At 42.5% G+C, this 22,440-nt stretch overlaps 1 pseudogene; it reads left to right on the forward strand.

The window, feature by feature from the left end:
- Positions 1–18,767: 18,767 nt before the first annotated feature.
- LOC131766237 (large ribosomal subunit protein uL30-like) lies at positions 18,768–19,491 on the forward strand (annotated as a pseudogene).
- The last annotated feature ends 2,949 nt before the right edge of the window (positions 19,492–22,440 follow it).

The following is a 22,440-nucleotide window of genomic DNA, read 5'->3' on the forward strand; positions in this document are numbered from 1 at the left end:
AAGCAGGCTCTCTCTCTCTCTCTCTCTCCATTGTGTATCAGTTTCTGTGAAAGACCTAAATACCACTTACCTCAAATGAAGCTTATGTGTTACTTCAAGTAATACGTTTTGACATAGGATGGTTGGCTGAGGTGCTTTACTTTGATTTCAGCTCACCATCTCTTCACTCAAACTGCACTTTTAGCCAGAGATGCAATACATCCCCACTGCTCAATACTACCTCTGAATGTTACAGTTAATTTACAGTTTAGTACTTACTACATGCTGCTATACACAAGCAATGCAAGAAAAGAAAAAAGTAATGGGTAGGTGATGCTATTCATCTACAGTTCTTTTTGTACACTTAGTTACAGTTAAAGAAGCAGTCTCCTTACTGTGTTTCAGCATGGCTATGTATTTTTCTATGGTTTTTTTTTTTTAATTAAAATTTTACAAATACTTGTTTCAGCTTCTCTGCTAGATTTTCCACATTAACTTGAATTTTTTTTAACCAAGTCGCTCCTAGGTTCTTAAGGATATTTTTCCTCCTTACACTACACATCACACAAAATTTGACTGTAATGTTTAAATATCACCCTCCAAGTTTGTACCTCACATGAATCGTTTAAGGAAATGGACTAATTGACTTGCAAAGACCTACCTCCAGACTTCAAAAGGAATGAACTTGTTACTTGCAGCATTCATTTTTGTCAATGTTTGAAATAGTTCAGACTGCAGCTAACCCTCGTCAAAACTATTTTTGTAAAAGGCTTTTTGATAGAAAGGAACACGTTTTTACATACTTTTTTGCAAATAAATAAAATAAAGCCAACCTTCAAAGAAACTTGAAGCTTTGTAGGTGAGATGCAACAAGCTCAGCTTTTGCATGATGCAATCAAAAATATGTGTTTTGAAGATTAGTTGACTATGAGAAAATGCTTGACAGATATTTTCATGTATTTTACACAAATGTGATTTTTGTAATATGTCTCAACCAGATTTATTTTAAACGCTTCTTATGTAGAGTTTTTATTCCTTTCTCTCCTAGTGAGTGTGCTGACTTTTTAACATGGTATTATCAACTGGGCCAAGAGGTAGCTTCTCATGACGGCTTGTGTCAGTCTGGCTTTTAGTACTGATGCCAAATGAAACTCAAAACCATCTCTCTTCCAGCCGCTTCGGAGAGGTAGTTTCAAAGGCCACATACCTCTCTGAGACTGGCAGATTGCTCACTGTTGTGAATCACCAAAGGAGCTATGGAGAGAATTAAAACTCAACATTACTGTTAACTGTGCATTAAATAAGCAACTAAACAGTGGCTCATAAGAAGCCCCATTCCGTATCTTGGGTTGGTCCTTTTGAAACCTCACTGGCCAGCTCATAAAACTAAAGCAGTTGCTCGTGTTGGCCAAACTCGGAGCACCTGGCAGTTTCCATCTCTGATGAAATTACTCTTATTTCCTATACGTTGTACAATCAAAACACACTACTACCTCTTAAGCCCCAGTATACCTCATTTTTCATACTGAAAAAAGCTTGTGGCCAATGGAACAGTAAGAACATCATAAAATTTTTATATATATAGTTTATTTTTGTGGGAGATAAATTTTATAGGACTGTTCTTTGCTGTTGTTGGTCTCGGGCTAAGTAAGACTGGACATTTAACTTTTCTACCATTTCTGCAAGTTAGGTATGTGTGCAGGAGAAAAGTATCAAGACGTTGAACTGCAGTTGACTTTCTCCCTGTTTCTTTGAGTGTCTTCTAACTTTGTTCTTCATGTAGAGTTGCTGTCTATGATTGTACTTTGAATCGCTTGCTTGTTGAAAATATTTCTCTAGTGGGTTATCACTGTCTGTTCTGCACAATAAACATAACAGCCTCTGTGATCCCCATGTGTTTTGATTCCTACTCTTTGTCATGACTCCATTAAATGAGTAATAAAGTTTGGTCAAAACAGGTCAAGGAGAGAGACATTCACAAGTCATTTTGTTTTGTGCACCCACACCTCTACGCACATGAACATAAAGTTTTAAAGTACAGGGGCTTCCCTGGTGGCGCAGTGGTTGAGAGTCCGCCTGCCGATGCAGGGGACACGGGTTCGTGCCCCGGTCCGGGAAGATCCCACATGCCGCAGAGCGGCTGGGCCCGTGAGCCATGGCCGCTGAGCCTGCGCGTCCGGAGCCTGTGCTCTGCAACGAGAGAGGCCACAACAGTGAGAGGCCTGCATACCACCAAAAAAAAAAAAAAAAAAAGTTCTAAAGTACAGACAGCCCTCTGCAGGTTCCGAATCTGTGGATTCAACCAACCACGGACTCTTTAGAGCCGACTGTACTGAGTCATTTCATATAAGGGACTTGAGCATCCTTGGGTTTTGGTATTGGCAGGGGATCCTGGAACCAATTCCCCGTGGATTCTGAGTGAAGGCTGTATCATACTTCTTAAATCAACTGCCCTAAATTCACCTTTTGTAGCCTGACATTTAACGCTACAAAGATGACCTTAAAGAAATGTAAAGGAAGAATGGTCTACAGTTTAAAACTAGAGAATTTCCATTGAAGGCCTGCATCTACAAAGTTTGTAATGGGAGTAACTGATATGTCAGTTATCTTTGACTTAATATCTGTAGAGGTCCAACAGCTTGGTAAAAAGAATAAGAAATGAAAGTCACAAAGTGTCTACTGAATAGGAATCTTTTTACTCTATCAAACCTATAAGCAGAGTCAGAATCATTCCACCAAGTTCAAGATCATCTTTATAACTCTGCTGGTGGTTAGGAGTAGATCCAGGATTTTTTAAAGCCAAATCCTCTGGGTTGTGCTGCCACCATTGTCACTAAAACTCTGTTTAGTTCTTAGGAAGCACTTTTTCATTTTAAGAAATCTCCTGTCAGGAAATTTATTGTCAAATTTACTACTTCATTCCTTCATTTATTTATTTTCACAGCCTATATTTTGTGAGTGCCTACTTTATGCTTTAAGTCCCAGACCAAGAGGGCTTTCAAAATATTATCTCCTTGGAAAAAAAAATTATGCAGGTGCAAAAATACAGGCAGCGTGCAAAAAGAACCAAGTAAATGTTGAAGCAACAAGTTGTAAGAATTTAGAGGAGGGAAAGCTGTTTCCTGCTGGGGTGGGTCATTAGTTCAGCCTAATAACAGACAGGCCAAACGTATTTAATGTAACCCATATTTGGTCTCTTCATTTTTATTAATATAGAAAAGCACCTGAGAAGAAATTCCTTCCTGAAAACAAAAATAAACAAACCAAGAGAGAATCTTTGGCTTGAAAAAGACTAAGAAAGGACATACTATGTCCAGAATAGGATAAGTAGATAAATGGGATTAAAACACTTCCCATATTTTTAGAGTTAATGCTCATTAAGTGATCTCTGAGTAAGCTTTTCTTTCCTTTTCTTTTTAGAAAAGTTAAAGTATTGCTTTCAAACAATAAGTAGTACACTTGTGAAAGTTATTAAGAAATCTCTTAAGTTTAAACCTAAGTTCAAGGAGGGTGTCCAAAAAATCAGCCAATGCATTCAAATATCAGAGGAGCCTCTAATATGTACTGGATATCATTTGGGACAATAAAGGTAAATGAGACTTCATCCCTACCTACAGAGAGTCAAAACTTCTCCTGAGGGAGCTGGACTCAAGGGAGAGTTGTGTAAATAGAACCTTACTGAGTTACCCTGAAAGTGGCTCAATGCATCTTGAACTCTCTGCCAATATCAGAGACAAATCGCAGGCCCTCTCACATGAGGACTGTAGCGCCATCATCAGAGAAGGATCCTGGGGCTGCAGAGACACTGAGTCTCAGCCAGTGTAGCATTTCATAAGCGGGGGCTGGCGGTGGAGGGGAATGTTCTAACAAGGCTAGGGGTGCTCGACTCTGGTGAATTCAGGGATGGTAAGTGGTTCAGGTGTCTGGGCAGCAATAAAAACAGCACTACAGAATGAATAACAATCCAGGCAGTGGGACGTGATGCAAGCTGATTATAGACCAGTGAATGAAACTTCAGAAAAGGGAAACAAGAAGCCCAAGAGAGGGGACCAGGGCAACATGGATGCACTTCTTATCAAGTTTTATTTACATAAGGTTAATTTTTTATTGAACAAGAGTAGTTCTTCAACTTAGGCAAGGTCATCCTTGAGCAATTGCTCTTCAGCTCTAAGAAATCTGGCCGAAAAGGGGAAGAGAAGTTGAAAAGAATAAAAATTACTTGTGAAATAGGGAATGCAGATGGAAAACGACCAGAGTGAGAAGGCAACAACAGAGGTCTACACCCACAGTCTGAGTTTAGCCATCTGTAAAACTTGGCCATCTGGTCTCTTCCTCAAGGAGGTGTGAAATGGCTGCAGTACGACCCTCTGCCCCCCTCCTCCTCCTCCTCCTCCTCTGCGTTCGGGACTCCATCCATGCTGAGGCAGCCATGCCTCTGTCCTACTCTCATACCCAGTCCCGGCAGAGCCTATGGGAAAGGCCTCATGTCAGTGAGCAGCACCCCACTTTGTATCCAGTTTATAATAGTTGGGTTCCTGTCTCCTGCCTCTGAGCCTGATTCACAACCTTAAAACCCGCCTCTACCCTCATTCATCCAGGGGTCATCCCTGCCTCCTACCAGCCTTCCAGGACCCTAATCCTCCCCCTGTACTTGAGCCAACCCCTTGTGATCTGTTAGTCCCATCTCTCCTCTCATCTGATTATTTTCTCACTTTCGGATTCCACCTGTTTTGCTGCTGCCCTAATCCTAGTTTAAGCGGACATTCTTGGAAAGCTGGAGTAACAGCATTTGAAAATGCTTCACTGCCAGAACCTAGATGTGGAGGGCGGGTAGTGGAGGGAGGGTGGGCTACCTACCTAGGAAGAAACTTGCTGCTGGAGGAAAAATAGAAGATGCAGATCTAGCCCTAGTGGTCTGCTTCCTCTGAGAACCCAGAGAGGCGGGAGGAAAGAGGAGTCCTCTAACTCCCGCCTGTAACCTCTCCCTGAATATTTGAGATCCCAGGAGCTCTAGTGACCTCCCAAGCCATGTCACTGACTGGCGTTTGCCAGTTCTGCAGGCCATGTCAGTTATGTCATGAGGAATCTAAGGAAGAGAGCTGCCATTTAAGTAGCATCACTCCAAAAGATGCAGGTCGTTCAACCCCCTTGCAAAGGTGGTGATGACCAGGGACACAGGACAAGACACCCCGTTGCCCCATATGGTGCAAAAGGTGTGGACTCTGGAACTAGAGTTTTTTTTTCATCTTTGAATAGAAATAATAACAGCATCTATCTACAATCATTGTTGTGGGAATTCCCTGGCAGCCCGGTGGTTAGGACTGCCGTGGCCCTGGGGTTCAACCCCTGGTCGGGGAACTGAGATCCTGCTACAAGGTGCGCAGCGCGGCCAGACAACGCATTGTTGTGAGGATTAAAGAAGTCAATATAGGTGAAATGCTGAAAAGCACTCAACATATAGAAGGTGCTATACAGGGTTGGTTGTTATTTCTGTTATCTGGCCTCTGGCAGCAGGGTGGGCTTAAAGCTAGCATGTTTTCCTCTAGTTTCTACCATTATTTGATCTTTGCACACAGGGATATCCACAGACATGGTCCAAAAGGTATCAAGGTTTTCAAACCCTATTTTGGTTGTACATTCCATGCATGGAAATCATTAATATAGGTACAGACTCCTTTTTCCCACTGTGGTTTGCATTGTGTTTGATCTCGGTGGATTTGGTTACTAAAAGGAATCACCCCTGAAAAATCAGCAAAATGCAAATCACCCCCATTACAGCGACGGTCTTGGGGGTCCCTGATGCCCCACAGCTTCATTGCTTGTGGGGTCTCTTCCTTTCTGCCATTCAGTCCAGCCCTCAGCCCTGGCTGCTCCAGGCTCCTGACTTTGTTCTTGGTTGGATGTATCACAGCGTTGGAGGAGGGGGCTTCTCGGTGGTCTTCCTCCTCCCAGATCGTAGCACCTAACTCCAGTTCTCCCTCCAAATTCCAGCCTCCACCTATAGCCCCCCGGCCTAACGAGGCTAAGCTAAATGCGCTTCTACAGCCAGCCTTTGCCCCTCACCTTCTCATTAGCATTCTTCAGGCGACCTAATAGTTCTCTCTGCCCAGTCCTCTTCCACTGAACTCTGCACCCCCTTTAGATTTCCCTTTGGTCACCTAAGGATACTAGTCTCCTTGGACCAGTCAGGAATAAGTGACTGCTTATTCCAGAAGAGAAAAAGAGAGTAAACACGGAGATTCTCCTGTTTCCAATTTCCCCTGGTGACTGAACTGGTGGTGTGGAGAGGAGCCAGCCCCATGTAAAACATGAAATGGGTGATGCCCCAAAGAAAAATCCAAATGCACTTCCAGCAGGGAAAACAAACCCAGGAGAGGGGGAAAACAGCTGCTGCTTTTTACAGTGGTACAGCCAGTGGGGCCCACTGCATAACCAGAAAGTAAGGTGTGGTCAATGTGAGCAAAGGATCCCGAAAGTCACGTATTTATCATCAACATGAATGGAAGAGTGATACCCTAAGAGTTGCCAAGTGGGCAGTGGCCAGAAGGAGCAAGAAAGAGACCTTGTTTTAAGGCAAGATGTTGCTATTTCTGACCATGGTACAAGTTGGCCTATCTTGACTGGAACAAATAATGACAATTCTTTTGGCATCTTCATTTTTCAGTTACAAAGCACTTTCACAAATTTCGTTTCTTTTCATCTTCATTTCATCATTTTCATCTTCAGCACCATGCTGGGTGACATAGCAGGTGTTACTATTATTATCATTATATTTACTTTAAAAATGGGTTAACTGAGGCTCGGAAAGCGTAAGTGAGTGGCTTGGGGGGCAGAGCTGGTAAATGGCAGAACCATAAGTCCCTGACTCTGGTTCTACACTCTGTTCTCTAGACTATTGTACAACCGTAGACTATCCTATCAATCACTGCTCAGGATAAACCTTCTTTCGGGTGCACATCCCTAACATATTTAATTCTAGCTTCCCAGGCTCAAATTCAATTTGGCCAAGCTGGTTTTCCAGGAGACCACCATCATTACAGCACACCCAGTCTTGGAGTCTTTGCCCCACATCAACTGGAACTCTTCCATGGCACTGCAGAGCATCTGAACCTGGCTATTCACCCCATTCATCAATCCAAGAATATAGTTCCAGAGTCTACATATATGAACTCTTACAGATTTAAGGGATTATCTAAACTGTAGCAAGCAAGACCGTTAAGACTCAGGACATTCTGCGGGGCTGCCAGAGTTTAAGGTCCCATTCCTTTATCTTTAGTCAGCAAATCTGTAGGCTCAGAGAAGTTCCCTGTGGCCTTGTACTCTTAAATCAGGCACTTGGCAGGCTGATATATGGTCACTATTACAATGGGATCCATTTGGCCATAAAACAATTACATTCAGCCTAATCCCCAGCCAATTTAATACTGTCATGGAAAATAAAACCTGCTATTCAACCAGCTAACGAAAATGTGAAACTTTCACAGACCCATGGGTATATTGCACTGCCTGTCCAACTATTGCTGAAGTCACCTTTCCAATACTAAGAAATTCAAAGACCCCTTTTTGTTTTGTTTTGTTTCAGATGTTTTTCTATTTTATTATTTTGTTTTAATAGATCTTTGTTGGGTATAATTGCTTCACAGTACTGTGTTAGTTTCTGTTGCACAACAAAGCGAATCAGCCATATGCATACACGTGTCCCCATATCTCCTCCCTCTTGTGTCTCCCTCCCACCCTCCCTATCCCACCCTTCTAGGTGGACACAAAGCACCGAGCTGATCTCCCCGTGCTATGCGGCTGCTTCCCACCAGCCGACTATTTTACATTCAGCAGTGCATATATGGCGATGCTACTCTCACCTCGCCCCAGCTTTGCCCTCACACCCCACATCCTCAAGTCACCTCTTGACTGTGATCGCTTTCTCTCCAACTCTGTTGCCACTTCTACACTATCCCCTCTTTAAGCTCTGGCTGTGTAGTCTCACCTGCCCCCCTCAATTCTTTCTCCACCCTCAGCAAGTGTGATCTTTCTAAAAACACAAATCTGATCACAAGCTGAATGCCTGCAGACAAAGTTCAAAGTCTTTCCAGTGGCCCGAAGTGAGTGGCATGGTCTGGCTATTATTCCTCCTCCAGCCTGAGCAGTCACTGGCCTTCCCCACTGTTCCCCTACGATGTTGAACCCCTTTGCACAGGCTCCAGTACCCTCTGCCTGGAAATCCTTCTCTTCTCCTGGCCTCTCTTCCACCCTAGCAAGCCTCCTCTTTGTTCTTCAGTCTCAGTTCAAGTATTACTCTAGGGGACCCTCTCTGCCTTTCTCCCTGCCCACACCCTCCACACAGTCAACTCCTCTGTATATTCTCTTGGAACACTCTGGACTTCTCCCTGGTAGCAATTCCTGCAGTTGTCACGAAGCTTTTTTTTTTTTTTTTTTGCGGTACGCGGGCCTCTCACTGTTGTGGCCTCTCCCGTTGCGGAGCACAGGCTCCGGACGCGCAGGCCCAGCGGCCATGGCTCACGGGCCTAGCAGCTCCGCGGCATGTGGGATCTTCCCGGACCGGGGCACGAACCCGTGTCCCCTGCATCGGCAGGCGGACTCTCAACCACTGAGCCACCAGGGAAGCCCTGTCACGAAGCTTTGTGTAACATGCCCCCGGGGGATGATGAGGGAAGATCCACCTTACCACCTTTGCCTCCCTAGCACCTGGCACAGCAGCTGGCCACAGTAGGCCCTCCCAAAATAACATGCACGAATGAATTAATCAACCGCGCCGCATCTCCACGGGGTTATCTGCTCAGGGAGCAGAGCTGAGATCGAGCAGATAGCCCAGTGGAGACCGGCAGCCTCTCACAGGCCTTTCCCCAGATCTCTCCTGTCCTCTGGGCCCCTGCTGACCTTCATTCAGATGTCACTTTTCCTGCCCTGTGCAGGGTTCTGCACCCCAAACCTCTCCCCCGTTGTCTCCCCATCACCCCCTCAACACATCCAATGTAATCTCTCCTTGACTCCATTTCTGTCAGTTCAGCTTTAGGCCAGCATGTTCATTTTTTAAAAAAAACAACTGGTAGGCAAATGAACTAACAACAGATTCTACCCAGACAAACACGTAGCACAGTGTCTGAGACATAGTATGCACTTGAAGCTGATAGTGGTTGCTTTAAACGGCTTGGTCTCTATTTTACTTTCCTCTGCCACAGCATTCCAATTTTTATTTGCTTTTTAATTTTTTGGAGGAAGTTCCTCTCCCTCACTCTCAGCCTATGAGATTCCCCTGGTGGCAGGGGAGAGCCTGTGACTTAAGCTAGGCCAGTTGATCTCTTTTGACCTCCTGATTGGTTCAGGCACATGACCCAAGGCAAAGCCGTGAGATTTCATGTCACCACTTTTCTGGGACTAACTAGGAAAATGAGCCTTTCTCACTCTGGTGGAATTAAAGCTGGTAGGATGCATGTCTGTAACTTCTGAGGGGAGGCTGGCGAGGAGGAAGGTGTGTTGCCACAGCATGGGGTGAGCTTGCCTGAGGATGAAGCCCACACAGACAGGAGGCAAGATTTGGAGACAGTCCAAGTGTGGAAGACATTATTTGAGCCTATTGTGGCCAGAGGCAAATAACGTTTCTTCTTTCCTTGAAGTATGTCAGATTTGGGTTTTTCTCACTTTCACCCAGAAGAATCCTGACTCTGCCATAAATTAAAGAGTGAAGAAATGAATGAACAAAGTGAGAGTCAGCAGAAGTGACCTTCAGAAGGCCTTGATTCTAGTGGTTCTACCACCCTCAGAGTGTAAAACCCTGGACAAAATTTGAATTTCAGCTTCCTTATCTACAGGCTTAGGAAGGTGGTTGGATCAGATCTTTAATATTCCTTCTAGGTTGAAAATTCTAGGCTTCTGTGATACTAAGATGTCCACAAAGGCTAAACACAAAGGAATCAGTTCCAAGTGATGAGAATTTAGAATAAGGAAAGAGTAATGGATGGGGGGAACCCTTCCTGGCTCTCCCATAGCTCACGTGTACATGGCTTCCTATTATATTTCCAGGTTAGAGAAACAAGGAGCTTCCTGGACTGATAATAGAAGCTACTGGAGTCTGAAAGCAACAAATGGCAAAATAGCAACCTCATAGTCAGCAGTGGAGTTTCATGAGAGAGCTTGTCTATTTCACAACCACTGCAGTTATATGTGTATATATATATATGTAACACATTTACATACATGTATATATGTATAAAATGTAGATATATATTTATATATTTCACTTAATATAATTTAAGTTAAATAAATTTAGCTTAATTTAATGTTTATATTTTAATTTATATATTAATATATATTTATATATATATATACTTAACCATAAATATGTGTGGGAGATATGTCCTTCCTTAAATTTAAGATAATATAAAAAGTAATTCATAATTAAGCATAAATAATAATAACAATATACAATGCCAACTAGGGTCTAGTAAACAAAGTAGAGCTAGTGAAGAAAGTAACTGAAACAGCACATATTATCACCCATAGATGAATGAGCGATAATGTGACTATTATTCTGGTAATAGATTTGGGACCAACACTGTTTCAACTTGTAACTAAATATGTCTCTGGAACACCATTGAGGTAAAAGATACACTCTGTTTAACCAAAGTACTTTTCTTACAAAAGAAAAAACTGCCACATGAAAATAGACAATGGGTCAGAGTCTAATCTCACATAAATCAATGAAAAATTTCCCATGATTATTATTAATAGCATCATGATGTATCCATTTTCCCTCAGAGTTACATAAACTAAAACTCTAGCATCACAGATAAAACACATAAGCCATCAAAGTAGAATAATTTTGTTCTTCTATTTTTCTCTTTGATTTGCTATTTCTTTGCCTGTCACATACTTGAACTAAAAAATGAAATCTTGCCCAGTTTCCCAATAATCACAGAACGACCTTAAACAATCATCTTTCAACTAGCCTTAGATTAAAATTTTAAGATCACCTTTAAAGTTCTCTTTCAACTTTTTCCTATCATTTGGAAGGGCATTCAGCGCACATTAGCTCTGGTCCAATGAAGAGCAGCAGTAGAAAAGGCATGAAGTAACCACGATGCTTCTCTCATGCCAGCCGAGGGGATGGAGGGATTGGTGGCGGAGGGCACTGTATTGGAAACATTTTTGCTTCACATAATTCAGAGCCGGATCTCATGAGTGATAAGGTAAGTTCAATTTTCAGTGTGGTCTTTGTTAACTATTATTCAAAGGCTCTGAAGAAATAGGAATATATAACAACTTTCCCTCACCTACTTTTCAAGCCATAAATAAGAGGATAGGTTACAGCATGTGGCACAAACCATTCTGAAAGCATTTTACTTTCTTCTTTCATGGGGCTATAAAATTATATGGTGCATTCTCAACTTCGGAAATTGCTGGAGGAAAAGAGCTGAGGAAATACTTATTTCCTACAGAACACAGGAAATATGCACAGCCTTCTCGCTATCTCTTTTTCCCTTAACTTCTGGATTTAGGCCAAGATTATTTAACTCATTAGCCTTTCACTCAGAAATTGTTAAGCACAGCTGTCCAGTTGTTTTGCTTGTTATTTTTCATACATACTCAGTCTGTGAAACTAAAGTGGAACTGTACACAGTGACAGTGGCTTTCATTCATTCATTCATACATTCATTCAAATGGTTACTGAGCACCTACTACATACCAGGGCACCATACCGTGTGCTGGAGCTAGCAAGACAAAGAGTTCAGTCTCTGTGCCCAGGGATCATGAGTTCCAGCACAGGAGACTGAAAATAAATAGCAGCAACAATTCAGTCCATGAAGTCAATGTCAGAGAGAGGGATACTCCAGGAGCTGCAGGAGGTACAGGATCCACATTCAGGTGGGGTCATTGTCGAGAAAGGCTTCTCCAGGGGCACATCTCAGCTGAAGCCTGAGAGATGAGGAGGAGTTTAGTCAAGCAAAAAGGAAAAGGAAGCAGGGGCTGCTCCCAGCAGATCCAGAGCACAGTCTAAACCCCAGAAGCGTCCAAACGACAGAACTGTGCCAAAAGGATTTTTGTTAACAGCTATCAATGTTTCAATTTCACCTCTGGAATGACGGAAGAATGATTTGCCGCGGTGATGGCACCATGTGTTCCTGAACCAGTGATGGATGGCGTCACAGCAGAATATCCGGGCACGGACAGGAGGAAGCAGATCAGAGCTGAGGCCCAAAAATGACTCTGTCAGAAGCCATTTCATGTTGTGAAAATCCCATAAATTTCCTGAAACAAAGGTCAATTATACTTCAGATGAACCGACTGAAAGAGAAATGTGGACTGGAAAGAAGGGTGGTGGGAAAGCAAGCAGATGACACAGACAGATGTCTCCAAAAGGGCTTACGCACAATTTTTCCTTCAGTTTCTATAGTTCCTGTTGACAGGTGCTTTTGCAGTTCTATGACGATTTCCTAATAAATAAAAACTTTAAAAAATATTGCATGATGCTTTGTTTCTTGCATTTTAAGGAGATGAAGAGGCATATCAAATTCATATCTTTGTTATGAAGATTGAGAAGCAGAATTTATTCGATTGAGTTTAAGCTTACTAAATATTTACATTTGGGGATTGAGGGGTTTTTTTTTCTATTTTTAAGTTAAATCCAGATGTTTTCAATCCATGTAAAATGACAACAGATATGTAATACATTCCTTAAGAATCCATATAAAGCTTAGCACAATGCCTAGCATGTAATAAGTGCTCAATAAATGTTAGCTATTACTATTGTTGAGATATATTTACAGAAAATAAATACAAAATGTTTTCTAAGACGTATACACTCTTTAAAAAAAACAGGACAGTCACATGGTGAAAAAAGCAAATAGTTTGCCATAACTTACTTTGAAAATCAACAGCGACTTGCCCCCTCCCACTCCTACTCTCCCATCTTATTCCTCAGATGCAGTTAAGTGCCTTTAACTCTTTTAGTACTTGCTTCAGGGGGTTGTCTCATATTTCTAAATTATAGGCCTATATATCATTTTATTGAGAAACCAATTTGAGGCATTATCAACTGAATTCTTTCCACAGCAGATGAGGGTTTAGATCTCTTGAGTCATTCTATTATTCATTCAGTCAACAAATAATTATTGAACACCGACTGTACCAAGCACTGAGCAGGCGCTGAGGAAGCCCCGGTGAACAAAACTGACCGAACGCCTTACCTGCAGGGAGCTTACATTCTAATGGGAAGAGAGACATTAAACAGACAACTAAAATACATTGTATGCCAGGTGGTTTTAAGTTCAAAAGAGAACAATTAAGTAAGGAGGGGCTAGGTGGAGGGGCTACAGTTGTTTTTTGGGGTTTTTTTGCGGTACGCGGGCCTCTCACTGTTGTAGCCTCTCCCTTTGCGGAGCACAGGCTCCGGACGCGCAGGCTCAGCGGCCATGGCTCACGGGCCCAGCCGCCCCGCGGCATGTGGGATCCTCCCGAACCGGGTCACAAACCCATGTCCCCTGCATCGGCAGGCGGACTCTCAACCACCACGCCACCGGGGAAGCCCGGGACTACAGTTTTAATGGGCTACTCTGGGAATGCTTCACTGAGAAGTTGATTATTTGACTCTAATCTTGGGAAATTTTCTTATAGTGTTCCTTTGATAATTTATTCACCTTTGTTTCCTCTATTCTATCTTTTGGATGCCCTGTTGATCAGATAGAGCTGGTTTAATCCTCTACGCTGCTTGGATATTTTAAATATATTTTAAAAATTTCTCTCTGTTTTGTTTTCTGGGGATTTTCTTGATTTTATCTTTTCAACTCTTCATACCACAGGTATGTGGAGGTCTTCTTTTTTTTTCTTTCTTTCTTTTTTTTTTTTTTTAAGACACTTGAGGTCTCCTGGGAAGTCACCTCTGACTTCTAGGCTCAGGAGAGAAACCAAATTGATGACATTTTATGCCCAGAGAAATGGATGGCAGTCCACTGACCCATGTAATCACCCTGATTTCAGCCCTAAGCCTAAATACCACCCACTACTCTACATGGAATTCCAGAACCCTAAGTCCTTCTGGGATTCCTCTGGGCAAATTTGATTTCTCTTGTCTCTATCTTCCTCTGGGTACGGTGGAAGAGGCAGCTTCTTCTGCTCTGCAAAATCTGCGGAATCTGTATTCCAGAAATATGTGGAAATCTCTTATTTTTTATTGATTCCAATTGCATTCTTTGTGTACTCATGGATTTATTGCTTTTACATGCCTCTACTATGATTCTGATGGAATCTAGGGAAGAAGAGAAAATTAATGTATTGTGTAACCTGCTGTCAACAACTGAATATGCTTGTACAATTTTTAAAGCATTTTTTGATTGCTAATTTCCATCATATATGCATACATTTATGTAAATTTTCCATATATTTATCCCAAATATATATTCATATATATATGTCTGTATACACAAATGTATGTGTATATCTGTATGTACGTGTGTGTGTGTGTGTGTGTGTGTGTGTGTGTGTGTGTGTGTGTTAATCTTTTTTCCATCATTCCACTCTTTTGGAGTTAAGATATGTAAACTCAAGAAAGATCATCAATCTCAAAGACATAAAGTCCCATACATTATGTTTCAAGGTGAACAAGCATAGCATATTTTAAGGCCTGTAAGAATGGCTAGAGTGTAGGTTTGTTTTAGGAAGAGGGAAATGATCACAGAAGACTCTGGAGAGAAATTTTTTAAAACAGAGCCAGATCCTGAAGGACCGTGTAAACAAAGTTAAGAAGTTTGAAGTTTATTCTATGATCTATAGGGAACCACTGAATGAGTTGAGCAGAGAATGATGTAATCAGATTTATACTTTAGAAAAATCACTGGCTACAGCAGAAAGAATTAAGTAGGGTGCAAAACGGAGATGAGGATCAGGTCGCAGGTGATGGCAGTGATGCAAGCAAGTGATAAAGGTGGTCTGAACAGAGGCAGCAGCAGCAGAGATGGAAAGAACTGGACCAATTTGAGAGATATCTGGGAAGCAGAGTTGATGACTCTTGGTGTTTGTTAGAAATAGGAGAGGAAATGGAAAGAGGGGTCCGGGAAAATTGCCAGTTCTGACCTAGGCAGTGGGTGCTGGTGCCATTCACTAAGATAGGAAGCTTAGACAGACAGAGCAGCAGCTTAAGAAGAAGCTGATGGAGAGAGAAGAGACTAGGATCCAGAAGCCAGCCATATCCCCCGAGGCAGCCCACAGCCGTCCACATGGAGGGAGATGCCATCTCACCTGAAATGTAGACTGAAGCACTGATTGATATATCCTGCCAGACACTCGCCACAGATGGTGATTTGGGGACCAAAGTGAGAACAGGACTGTTGATTACTTCAGAGTCCACAGAAAAGACACCACAATTTCCAGAATTTATCTCCAAGGGACAGAGGAAGTTTACTCCCACTGAAAAATTTTTCAATTGTATTTTTGTGGCAGGCCATGCATCGTGGATTCAACATGCTGATTACAGCTACGTGAAAGTGTACTCCCCAAATCGAAGATACACATTCTATTCAAGCACACATACAACACTTATCCAAATCGATCCCATACCAGTCACAAAGACAGCACGAAATTTTTCAAAAATTTGATGTCATAGAGATTACATTTTAACCACATCATCACTAAGTTAGACAACAATAGCAATATAGAAAAGGAGGAATACCACATTTTGTTTAAAAGCACCTCCAAACAATTCATGAGTTAAAAAGGAAATGATAATGGAAATTATGAAATATCTAGACCTGAACAACCATCAAGGTATTACATATCAGAACGTATGGGAGGTTTTCCCTGGTGGCGCAGTGGTTGAGAGTCCGCCTGCCGTTGCAGGGGACACGGGCTAGTGCCCCGGTCCGGGTAGATCCCACATGCCGCAAAGCGGCTGGGCCCGTGAGCCATGGCCGCTGAGCCTGCGTATCGCAAAAAAAAAAAAAAAAAAAAAAGGAACATATGTGGAACAGTTAAAGTGGTTCTTAGGTATAAGTTTGTAGCCTCAATATTTCTTTAAAAGAGAATTGAAGTGAATAAGCATTTACTTCAAGAAAGTTCATTAACTCACTCAAAAAAATTTAGACACCAAAGTCTCATCTTTTTTAATACAAAACATTATTGGGTATATTTTACCATAATAAAAAATGGGGGGAAGGGGAACATTATTGGGTAAATAAACACCTATTTGTCCAAGTAAAATTTATATCAGCCAAGTAATAAAAATGCTGACTTCATTCAATCTGCCTTCTTTGCTTTTTTATATCTATATTGATCAAAAACTTCAATAGGTTAGTAGATATTTGGCTTTTTCATATGTATTAGTATATATAATATCTATATGTACATGCAATATGATTCTCCGTATGTATATATCATAGTCCAACTCAGGCATTTTGCCTCTAAATAGAAAACAGCTCTGAGAGAAGCAAGATGAAGGAATAAATAAGGACATGGGCCCAGGGTCAGAGAGTACTGAATTCTGTCTCCACCTTAATCTTGTATTATCTGGGTGACTTTGGCACATCTACGTAACCTCCGAAAACTTCAATTTCCTTCTCTGTAGAGTAGAGTTGCTGTGACACTGGTACCAGCCACAAATGATTGTTACAGGTTACTGATACAGTGCCGGTATCGTCAGGGCAGGGGGGGTGGGGAAGCACTTGTGGGTGTTTTTGTTTGGTTGGGTTTTTTTACCATTCTAATAAGTATTAAGTGACATTATGTTTTATTAAGAGACTGTTATAAACTGAAGGTTTGTGTCCCGCAAAATCATCTGTTGAAAATACTAACTCACAATGTGATGATATTTGGAGTTGGGGCCCTTGGGGGTGATTACGAAGGTGTAGCCCTCGTGAATGGACTAGTGCCTTTATAAAACAGACCTTAGAGGGATCCTTCACCCGTTCCTGGAAGTTCATAGCGAGATGGCCGTTTATGAACCAGGAAGCGAGTCCTCGTCAGACACTACGAATCTGCCAGCACCTTGATCTTGGATTTCCCAACCTCCATAATTGTAAGAGATACATTTCTGCTGTTTACAAGCTACCCAGTCTATGGTATTATGTTATAGCAGCCCAAATGCGCTAAGACAGAGACATTCGTTATGATAAGAGCCCAAGGATCCCTATTCTAGTTGACAAGGGAATAAATATAAACAGTCCCTAATCAATGACTTCACTAGCTGTTTTTCTTTCTTAACTGGGTGAATTGCTGAAATATACGTATGGGCCCACAAATGTACGCAGACACACAAGCAAATCTCGCCACTTTTGTCAAGTGCACCCTTTTGGACTATCACGGAAGACTTTCTTCTAGGACTTGAGGAGTAGTGTGTATTCTTCTACACTTTTCCAAAGAGGAATAAGCAAGACTTGTAAGGTTTGGTCATCAGAATAATGACTCCCAAAGATGCCCATGTCCTAATCTACTGAACCTGTGAATTTGTTACAATACATTTCATGGCAAGGGGGATTTAATGCTGCAGATGGAATTAAAGCGGCTGATCAGCAGGTCCTGAGATGAGGACAGTATCCTTGGTTATCCCAGTGAGCCCAATGGAATCGCAAGACATCTTTAGAAGCGAAAGAGAGAGGAGACTCAGTCAGAGGGACGCAGCAGGAGAAAAACTCCACCTGTCATTTGCTGGTTTTGAAGATGGAAGCAGGTCACATACCAAGGAATGTGGGCCAGAAGCCACACATTTTCTAGAAGCCAGAAAAAAGCCAGAGAACAGATTTTCCCCTAAGCCTTCAGAAGGAACGCAGCCTTGCCAATGCCTTAATTTTAGTGAGACCAATTTTGGACTTCTGACCTCCAGAAGCTGAAGAGAATAAATCTGTATTGTTTTAAGCCACTGAGTTTGAGATAATTTGTTACAGTGGTAGCAGGAAACTAATACATAAGAGTTCCTTACAAGGCAAGAAAGATGAGGTGGCCCCTCACTGGATACATTTCTGAAAGGACTTTCTTCGCATTAATCCATGAAATCCAGAGTATGTTTGTGATCCCTGTCTTGGTTACAGTTTCTCAGGATTCAGTCCTGGGACATCTCAGCCCTCTGTGTTCTCCCTGACTCTGTAACTTCATCCACATTCATGGCTGTAGATGCCATTTTTATATAGGGCTGATCCACAAGTTTGAATCGCTCACCCAGCCCTCCTTTCAGAGATCCAGGCCAGAATATCTCCACTTGGGTATCTCACAGGGATCTCAAGCTACAGGGATCCAACACTGAACTTTTCATTTTCTACTCTCCACTCCCCATCCCCACACCCCCAGCCCGCCTTTCCCTAGACTTCCCCCAATTGCTCATGATAGAAAGTAGTCAGAAAACATTTGACACCTTTTCTCAACCTCCGATTACCGAGTCTTGCCAAGTCTGTCCTCAAATATGTTTCTAATTCACTCAGTTCTTGCCACGTTTTGTCACCACCCTAGTCCAAGCTATCATCGTCTTTTCCCTGAACTACTGTAACAGCCTCCTAACACCCCTGCTTCCCTCAATAGCCCTCCAGTTCATTCTCTACACTGCAGCCAGAGTGATTTTTTTTTTTCCTTTGGCCCGCCTCATGGCTTGTGGGATCTTAGTTCCCTGACCAGGGATGGAACCCGGGCCCTCAGCAGTGAAAGTGCAGAGACCTAACCACTGGACCATCAGGGAACTTCCAGAGTGATCTTTCAAAATACGAGTAAGATGATCCATGCCTCTGCTTAAGACCCTTTCGGGGCGTCCCGTTGCTCGTACAAGAATATCCAAACCTGCTTTTTTTGTGGCTGGAATCATGGAGGGTGCAGAAGAGAGGGAAAAGAAGGTTCCCAGAAACCCTTAAGAAAAAGCAAAGAAATTTCACAGAGCTGAAGATCAAGCTCCTGAGAAGTTATCCAAAAGATGCTTTGAAAGGCAAGGAGGAAGTTTATCAATGAAAAGGCTAAGCACTGTTACAAGGAGTATAGGCAGATGTACAGAAACAATATTCGAATGGCTAGGATGGCAAGAAAAGCTGGCGACTTCTATGTGCCTGAGGAACCCAAACTGGCACTTGTCATCAGGATCAGAGGTAGCAATGGTGTGAGCTCAAAGGTCCGAAAGGTGCTGCAGTTTCTTCACCTCCTCCAGATCTTCAGTGGCACCTTTGTGAAGCTCAGAGAGGCTTCAGTCAACATGCTGAGGATTGTGGAACCACATACTGTATGGGGGTACCCAAACCTGAAGTCAGAAAATGAACTGATCTACAAGTTTGGCTATGGCAAAATCAACAAGAAGTGAATTGCCCTGACAGATAATACATGGATTGCTCAGTCACTTAGTAAATGTGGCGTCATCTGCATGGAGGATCTGATTCATGAGATCTGTTCAGTTGGAAAACGTTTCAGAGAAGCAAACCACTTCCTGTGACCCTTCAAATTGTCTTCTCCACTAGGTGTAATGAAGAAAAAGATCACCCATCTTCTAGAAGGTGGAGATGCTGGCACCAGATCAATAGGCTTATTAGAAGGATGAACTAAGGTATCTACCTTGATTATTTCTATAATCTGGTCAGTTACTAAACGGTGACTGCTTTCAAATTGAAAGAAAAAAGAAAAAGACAATCCAAACCCTTGAGCATGGCTTAAAAGGCCTCGCATGATCCTCCTGCATCTCTCCAAATCTATCTCATGCCACTACCTCTGCGCAGCCACACGGACCTGCTTTTAATTCCTTGAAGATTCCAACCCCCCTCCAACCTCAGGGCCTTCATACAAGCTATTCCTTCTACCTGGAACACGTGTCTCCTAACTTTCCTCATGAGTCTTCATGCGTCGAGTTTCATCTTATCAGAGAGATCTCCTCCAACTTAAAGTAGTTCTCATAACATCCTGTTATTTTCTCCCATAGCTCTTATCAAAATCATCAATTACACACACACTTAATTGCTTAATTCCTGTAACCTTTACTGGTCTGTACACTCCCCAGACCATGTCTGCTGTGTTCATCTCTGCATTGCTCACCCCAGGCAGTCTGACGTAAGTGCTCAGCAATGTTTGATAAAGGAATAAATTCATAAATGAATGATGAATTTGGATGAAGTAAACAGAATTTCTAAAATCTTCTGTCACCTTTTAGAAATTATTTCTTCCTCTGTCCCCCACCAGACTCTCTTCGCCACTTACTCTTCCCTTCCCTAGCCAGTGCCTATGCTCCAAAACCTTTCTGCAGTATCAAAATACATCTATCCTGCCACATTCCCACAGGGACTCTGCCCTCTTCTGGCCAATATGGGAACTGATTCCATTTTACTGGAGCTTGAGGATTTATTTTCCTTCTCGGATATTTTTACCTTAATCAGCAACTTCTGGAAAACCAAGAGCTTGGCCCAAAATAAAGACGCCAAATCCATTTCTGTTTAGTAATGTGTATAAATAAAGTCCATTAACAAATTCACGAGTGATGAATCCTAAATATAACCATGGCAGATATCACCTGTTAATCCAGCACCTGTTTATTAACCATCTACTCTGGCTGTGAAACTTAGAACTTTTCAAGGAGCCCCAGACCCAACAGGGCAGAAAGATATTGTAACTAAGTTAATGAAACTGTCCCCTCTGTAGACAATTTCCCATCTCACTTCCCCCAGACCAGGACACTGAGGAGGAGGAGGATTCCTGGGCTAAAAATTTAATCAGCTCCTATACATCATGGCACATGTAAGACCTTCTCATACTCCCATCATGACTGAGAGAGTATCATTTCTAACAAAGGTTAGAGGTAGGATCAAGAAAAAGAACTGACACTACTCTGCAAGACTCCAGGGGGTTGCTTAGAAAATCGTTGCTTTCTAGACGACATTGCCTTTGAGAATTGTTAGTGCTTGTATGGGTGTGATCCAACAGTTAATTGTGGGACCAGAGGAAATACTTGTTGGACAGAATGTCGGCCACTCCCCCTAGCAGGGAGACCTGAAAAGCAGTCAGGATTTGGGACACCCACGGCCGCCCTGGGTTACTCTGAGGCACTTGAAATTCCAGAGGCCAACTTGGATTGGCCTGCTGATGCCAGCCCTTCCCATAACTCTCTCTCATTCCACTCCCAGCCCTGGGCATTATTATAGGCTGAAAAACTCAGACTTGGGGAAATGCAATGCTAGGGAAGAGGACTGGACCCTGGAATAAAACCAAATCCTGTGTATAAGGGTAGGATTTCCCAAAAGGTGGGTGGAGTTTCTCCCATGGGAGTTTAGAAACAAGAGGCATTTTTTTTTTTGCGGTACGCGGGCCTCTCACTGCCGCGGCCTCTCCCGTTGCAGAGCACAGGCTCCAGACGCTCAGGCTCAGCGTCCATGGCTCACGGGCCTAGCCGCTCCGCGGCATGTGGGATCTTCCCGGACCGGGGCACGAACCCATGTCCCCTGCATCGGCAGACGGATTCTCAACCACTGCGCCACCAGGGAAGCCCGAGGCATTTTTTTAAAGAGAGGCACATGTCTGAGGACAGAGCTGTAAGGTTGGGTATGGAACACCGACGAGAAAACACTCTGTGAATTGTTCAACTTCTTGGGTTGTTTTCTCTTAGACTATTGGAAATGCTGTATTTAGTGTATATCCCATAGACGGGTGGAATGGCTACTAGTAGCTCCAATTTAGCAACTACAACAAAATCAGAGCTTCTATTTCCAAAATGTTTCAGAAACAGTATTAGGCAGATACCTATTTGCTCCACTTGTCCAATCTCAAACCAGTCACTGTGGGACAGGAATGGCCAAACCTGGGTAAAATGTCCATCTCCAGAGCAAGGGGATTAAGTCAGGCCCTTGAACCACATAAACCAAACCTAAAATGACATATCCAGATGAAAGACACATAACATTTTTATTTTTTTTTTAATTTTTTAAATTTTTTTATTTTATTTTTTATTTTTTTTGCAGTATGCGGGCCTCTCACTGTTGTAGCCTCTCCCGTTGTGGAGCACAGGCTCCGGACGCGCAGGCCCAGCAGCCATGGCTCACGGGCTCAGTTGCTCCGCGGCATGTGGGATCTTCCCGGACCAGGGCATGAACCCGTGTCTCCTGCATCGGCAGGCAGATTCTCAACCACTGCGCCACCAGGGAAGCCCAACATTTTTAAATAGATATGTTATATCAGGTACTGATAAGTCTTCTAAATAAAAATTTATATTTTTATTTATTTTCAATATAAAAATATAGCAAAGTAAAAGAATAGAGGAGTGATCCAGCAATCCCAGTCCTGGGCATATATCCAGACAAAACTATAATTCAAACAAATACACGCACCTAAATTCATAGCAGCACTATTCACAATAGCCAAGACATGGAAACCACCTAAATATCCATTGACAGATAAATGGATAAAGAAGATATGGTACATATATACAATGGAATACTACTCAGCCATAAAAATGAATGAAATAATGCCATTTGCAGCAACATGGATGCAACTAGAGATTATCATACTAAGTGA

Source organism: Kogia breviceps, chromosome 12 (assembly GCF_026419965.1).
Source record: "Kogia breviceps isolate mKogBre1 chromosome 12, mKogBre1 haplotype 1, whole genome shotgun sequence".
NCBI classification, from domain to species: domain Eukaryota; kingdom Metazoa; phylum Chordata; class Mammalia; order Artiodactyla; family Physeteridae; genus Kogia; species Kogia breviceps.